The sequence below is a fragment of the Pollicipes pollicipes genome, unplaced genomic scaffold, assembly GCF_011947565.3.
Source record: "Pollicipes pollicipes isolate AB1234 unplaced genomic scaffold, Ppol_2.1 Scaffold_4740;HRSCAF=5597_pilon_pilon_pilon, whole genome shotgun sequence".
NCBI lineage: Eukaryota > Metazoa > Arthropoda > Thecostraca > Pollicipedomorpha > Pollicipedidae > Pollicipes > Pollicipes pollicipes.
The window spans coordinates 7,179,942-7,186,642 of NW_023596545.1; the positions used below are offsets into that span (position 1 = coordinate 7,179,942).

Consider the following 6,701-nt stretch of genomic DNA (forward strand, 5'->3'; position numbering starts at 1 on the left):
ACACGTGGCAAAAGTGGGCAAACGAGATTGATAACAGCTTCGCAGAACTATCAGCAAGAGGTCAAGTAAAGAAATAGAAGGACACAATAATGGCGCCACCGTGAAATTCAACATGGTTCTTGACGTTGCGAAATGTAATTGCAAGTCGCAGTGCAGCTCCCCTTGTCCGAATGTCTTCAGAGTGCAGCAAGAAGAGGTTGCGTTCTTAAAGGACCAGTACAGGCACCAGCAACCTGCACTTGGGTCATATGCCCGGGCTACATCGGTGACTAGGGATGCTCGCGAGGTGCGGAGGATGGCCAGGTCTGACCATCCTCTACTTCGAAAGCCGCGAAGGCAGGACCAACACGAGCCACACTTAGCCGCCCGAATCCCATAGCAAACACGTGGCTATCATCGCTGAGCTAAACGAGCTACACTCCGTGAGCCTGCGGTGGGACGGTCACGTCAATGTACTTGGCTGTGAAGGCACGGCCGTCAACGCCGGAACGACAGACGGCGTGTTCCGACTGTTTGAGCTGGCCACCGAGCCACTTATGCGCTGGTTCATCTGCCAGCTGCATGGGAACGAGCTGAACCTCTGCCATCCGCTGCTGAGCCTGAGCATGGACGTCACGACCACGGGACCGAGCCCTTTACATGGACTCATTGGCAAGTTATGCACTGGAGAGGTCCGGGAGAGGGACGGTGTGACATTGAAGCCTATGCAGGGTCACGTGCCAAACCTACCAGTCGACCTGATTGAGCAGCTGAGCACCGACTGGCAGCTGCTGTACCTGCTGAACTGCCTGCAGCGTTCAAAATGGCTATGTCCGAGGCGCAAGAGCACGTGGCGAATTGGACCGTCGAGCCGTGCCAGTTAAACGTCAAAAGACCCTGCCAGTTAAACGTGAACAGGCACTATCCTCGAAGTCATAGCGATAAATATTTAAGCTCTATCACGTATCATTTGGTGTTTCACGTGCTCACTGTTGACCATGTACTTATTAGCGTACGTTGTGCAAAAGCATATCGCATTATTTGGTCGTTCGGTCACGCATGTATTGCGCCATATTGAGGCCTCTGATTATTGGCAAAATGACATACAGAAAATTGACGCAATAATTTTGGTATGACGTAGTGGTCAATGAGCAACAAACTGAACTTACCTATACGCGATTCTTTTCAGATGGTTGACACTAGCCGATCGCCTGCTCCTACCTTTCATCTCCACCGAGAAATCCAGAAGCGCTCTCAAGGACCTTCTCCGGTTTGTGGTTGGCCACTATGTGCCGGCGTGGGCGGCAATCAGGAATAAACCAGCTGCGACTTAGGCTCGCAGCACACACAACCAACGGTGCACCCAGTCCTCCAACGCAACGGGTATTAAGCCTATCCGGAAGGGCTGCTGCTGAACTTCATGCGGGGCAAGAACTGTGGTCCGCGAACAGCCGCTTGGGAACATGGCACCGTGCGTATACAGCAAACCGAGAGTCTTCTCCACATCAGGGTCTTCGCCACTCCCGCGACAAACTATGAGGCACACCGAGCTGCTACCCTGGCGCAGACCAGCCACACAGACCTCCCCGCGAGCCAAAGCTGCCGACAAATCTACGGTTCCCTTGGGTATCCCACGCCTTTTCATCCGGTCGCCACAGACGGGTTGGAAATGGCCGTGCCCACCGTCAGCGACCCGTGATCGCAGGAGGTCGGAGAAAAGGTGCTGCACACAATCCCCCCTCAAACGATGGTCACGGAGAGCCATCGCACCCAGGGCGGAGTCACGTCCCGGGCAGTCGGGGAGCTGTGTTGCCGACTTGTTGCAAGTTGAGTGCGGCGTCGCGCCGAGTCACGTGGTAGAGCGCGACCGCGCTTCGGAAACGCAGACGTCCATGCAGCTGAGGAATGGTGCCAGGCCGGCCAGGTTGCACGGCCTCCGGGTGCCGGGCCCGTGCGCTAGAGCAGGGCAGACAGCCGACCAATGGCCTGCCCGCAAGCGATGTGTGAATGCGACGCTGCCGACAGAGACATCTAGCCATGGGGCACGCAAAACTGTTCTGCACAGCCGGCGGCCATGGTCATTGTCAGACGTTTGGTCCGTATGGCGTTGGCATGTACAACCCTGTGATGCGTTGGCGTTGCATGTTGCCGGCCTGACGGCACGCGCTGTTGGTGACATGGCATCAGCCGGCTGGGAGCTGATGTCAATCATGTGTTTTCGCCGGCCGCCACAGAGTCGAAATTTGATGGCTGTTGTTGCTTTTTGTGTTTCTGTTTTGTTTGGGTGCTTTCCTGGTGTGTTTCTTCATTGTTTGCTATGTGATCGTTTATTGTGTTGTTGCCTCTCGCCATGCTCTGTTCGTGCTCGGTTTTGCGTCGGCCGAGACATCTGAAGCGATGCGTCTTGGCTGTGTGCCACCAGGGGTGCGCATGCAGCATAAGCGTAAAGCAATAACGGAACACATCCTGATGGCACATGCATTAGAGCATACTGATTTATTGACATCGCTGACAGCAAAAAATGGGCCGATCATGGATCTACTGCAATGCCAGGCCAACCCGCAGCCAGGCAGGAGCAAACTCCAGAAACCACAGTAATGTTCAAAAACCAGTTAAATATTATGGTCCACATGTAAGGGAAGTATCAGATATAAAACTGATCAAAACATATTTGCATTCCGGAAAGTTCATGTTTCATTACAGGAAATGGTAAAAACACAAACGGATCACTTTAGGCTCTGGAGTGCATTTACACGCGAAACAGTGTTTTACACAACAAACAACTCCGTGTTCTGCCGCTCGCCAACACTGAGCACCTATTGATAGTGACGGTGTGCTGTCACGTGGTCTGTGATCGACAGTCGGGTGACGTGACGAACAGCGCACTGGCGTCGTCGGCGCCGGTGAACGCTGCATGGGCGCAAACTGTTGGCGACCTCCGGTCACGCGCCAGTGTGCCGACGCAACCGCCACGCGTCTCGACCAACGGAGATTGCGCGCACGACTCGAATTGCAACAAGATGCTCTGCAATGTGTCATCATAGCTGGTGCTAATGCGCGGCGGGGAGAGCACTGCTCGTCGTCGGTCGCTAATCGCTGGTCGACTGGGCGCACGGGGCCAGGCGCGTGTATATTAGTATTTCATTTGATCTGTGCATTAGTGTAATCACCGCGTCACGAGATGTCCCCCCCCCCCCCCCTTAAGGTTGTATGCCCACGGTGTGGGTGCAATTCATGCTTATTTGTTCCGTGTATTGGTGCAATCGAATGACAATGACCACGAGATGCTGCCCCATTGCCTGAATAATGTGCTACTGATTGGCATCTAATCCGTGTGTTGGTGTATTGACGTGACAATGATCATCAGATGCCCCCCCCCTTCCCCTCCCCCTTCTTTTTCTGCTAGCGGCGCGTGTGCATGTGCTGTACCGATTGTTTTTTGACCTGTGCATTAGTGTAGTCATATAGTATCGATACGAGATGCTTCCCCTACCCCCGGACTGTGCAGCACTCCAGGATGTAACCCACGCCCGTTCACTTGGCTGGCCGGCCGGCTGTGGGTTTGCCCCTTCCCTGCAATGTTCGTGGGCTTTGGGTAACCGCAGCCTTCTCGTGTCGCCTCGGTTTGGCCGCCGGCGTTCCTCGCCTGGCGTCGCGCCTCGAGGTGGCGCAGTGTTGTGTCGTCGTCGCGCACGTGCCGTATGGCCGCGGCGACGTAGCCGACGTCCTAAGGCCTGCAGTCCATGCACCATTGACGGGGTGGGATGCGGCTCCCGCCGACGGCCACCCCCCCCCCCCCCGCCCTGCCCACAATGGGGAGGAGGGTGAGCCAGCGCTTCACCCCAATAGCGGCACGCTGTGCCGTGCCGTGGCATTATGGAAGTATGTTTTTTTTTCCAAAACACTGTGTCACGTATAACTACGCTCCAGAGCGTGGTGCGCATCCGTTTGTGTTTTTACCATTTCCTGTAAAGAAGCATGAACTTTTATGACTAAAAGTCTGTTCTTAGCAGCTTCATATGTGATACGTCCCCTATATGGGCACCAGAATATTGTACTGATTTTTAAACATTCGTGTGCTTACTGGAGCTTGCTCTCTCCCAGCCGGAGGTTGGCCTGGTTGGCCGAACGATGCCACATCACCAACAGCGCGTGCCGTCAGCACGGCAACATGCAACGCTAGCGCACCACAGGCTTGTACAAGCCAACGCCGTACAGACCAAACGCATGACATTGACCATTGGCGCCGGCGGTGTAAATCAGTGTTGCACGCCCTGCGGCCAGGTGTCTCTGCCGGAAGCGTGGCATTCACACATCGCCTGCGGACCGTCCAACGGTCGGCTGTGTTCCGTGCTCCAGCGCACGGGCAGCGCGGCCGTAGGCCGTGCGGCCTGGCCGGTTTGCAACCATTCCGCAGCTGCATGGGCGTCTTCACTTCCGAAGCGCGGCCGCGCTCTAGCACGTGACCCGGCGCGACGCCGCACACAACTTGCAACAAGTCGGCAACACAACTCCATAACTGCCGGCAACGCGCCACCACCGCAGACGCAGCACGACCAACCTGGCATTCGGCGCCCGGTGCAGCAGCCATCTAGCGGCCATGCTGGCACTAGCAGCGGCTGGGCGATTTTCGACCGTAGCGACGCGCGTGCCGGCGTCAGTTGCACGCTCACAGACGCCGCGCGAGGACGCGTTCTGCCGCTCGCCAACACTGAGCACCTATTGATAGTGACGGTGTGCTGTCATGTGGTCTGTGATCGACAGTCGGGTGACGTGACGAACAGCGCACTGGCGTCGTCGGCGCCGGTGAACGCTGCATGGGCGCAAACTGTTGGCGACCTCCGGTCACGCGCCAGTGTGCCGACGCAACCGCCACGCGTCTCGACCAACGGAGATTGCGCGCACGACTCAAGTGGCAACAAGATGCTCTGCAATGAGTCATCTTAGCTTGTGCCAATGCGCTGCGGGGAGAGCACTGCTCGCCGTCGGTCGCTAATCGCTGGTGGTCCCGGCGCACGGGGGCAGGCGCGTGTATATTTGTATTTCATTTGATCTGTGCATTAGTGTCATCACCGCATCACGAGATGTCCCCCCCCCCCCGTTCATGTTGTATGCTCACTGTGTGGGTGCAATTGATGCTTATTTGTTCCGTGTATTGGTGCAACCGAATGGCAATGACCACGAGATGCTGTCCCATTGGCTGAATTATCAGCTACTGATTCTCATCTAATCCGTGTGCTGGAGTATTTACGTGACAATGATCAACAGATGCCCCCCCCCCCCCCTTCCTTTTCTGTTAGCGGCGTGTGTGCACGGGCTGTACCGATTAGTATTTGATCTGTGCAATAGTGTAAACATATGGTATCAACACCAGATGCTTCCCCTTCCTCCAGAATGTGTAGCACTCCAGGGTGTAGCCCACGCCCGTTCCCTTGGCTGGGCGGCCGGCTGTGGATTTGGCCCTTCCCTGCCATGTTCGCGGGCGTTGGGTAACCGCGGCCTTCTCGTGTCGCCTCGGTTTGGCCACTGGTGTTCCTCGCCTGGCGTCGCACCTCGAGCCGGCGCAGTCTTGTGTCGGCGCCGCGCACGTGCCGTATGGCCGCGGTGACGTCGCCGACGTCCTAAGGCCTGCAATCCATGCAGCATTGACGGGGTGGAATGCGGCTCCCGCCGACGGCCCCCCCCCCCCCCCCCCCCCCCCCCTGCTCACCATGGGGAGGAGGGTGAGGCAGTGCTTCACCCCGTTGGCGGCACGCTGCGCCGTGCCGTGGCATTATGGAAGTTTTTTTTCCAAAACACTGTGTCTCGTATAACTGCGCTCCAGAGCATGGAGCGCATCCGTTTGTGTTTTTACCATTTTCTGTAATGAAACACGAACTTTTATGACTAAAAGTCTGTTCTTAGCAGCTTCATATGTGATACGTCCCCTATATGGGCACCAGAATATTGTACTGATTTTTAAACATTCGAGTGCTTACTGGAGCTTTCTCTCGCCCTGCCGGCGGTTGGCCTGGTTGGCCGAACGATGCCACGTCACCTACAGCGCGTGCCGTCAGCCCGGCAACATGCAACGCTAACGCACCACATGCTTTTACAAGCCAACACCGTAGAGACCAAACGCCTGACAATGACCATTGCCGCCGGCGGTGCATATCAGTGTTGCACGCCCTGCGGCCAGATGTCTCTGCCGGAAGCGTGGCATTCAGACATCGCCTGCGCGCCGTCCAATGGTGGGCTGTGTTCCGTGCTCCAGCGCGCGGGCATCGCGGCCGGAGGCCTTGCGGCCTGGCCGGCCTGGCACCAGTCACCAGCTGCATGGGCGTCTTCGCTTCCGAAGCGCGGCCGCGCTCTAGCACGTGACGCGGCGCGACGCCGCATGCAACTTGCAACGAGTCGGCAACACAACTTCATTACTGCCGGCAATGCGCCACCACCGCAGACGCAGCACAACCAACCTGGCACTCGACGCCCGGTGCGGCAGTAATCTAGCGGCCATGCTGGCACTAGCAGCGGCTGGGCGATTTTCGACCGTAGCGACGCGCGTGCCGGCGTCAGTTGCACGCTCACAGACGCCGCGCGAGGACGCGTTCTGCCGCTCGCCAACACTGAGCACCTATTGATAGTGACGGTGTGCTGTCATGTGGTCTGTGTTCGCCAGTCGGGTGACGTGACGAACAGTGCACTGGCGTCGTCTGCGCCGGCGACCGCTGCATGGGCGCAGA

General features: G+C 57.1%; 1 pseudogene; it reads right to left on the minus strand.

Moving 5' to 3' along the window:
- Positions 1-2,495: 2,495 nt before the first annotated feature.
- Positions 2,496-2,669, minus strand: LOC119099538 (uncharacterized; annotated as a pseudogene).
- Positions 2,670-6,701: the final 4,032 nt, after the last annotated feature.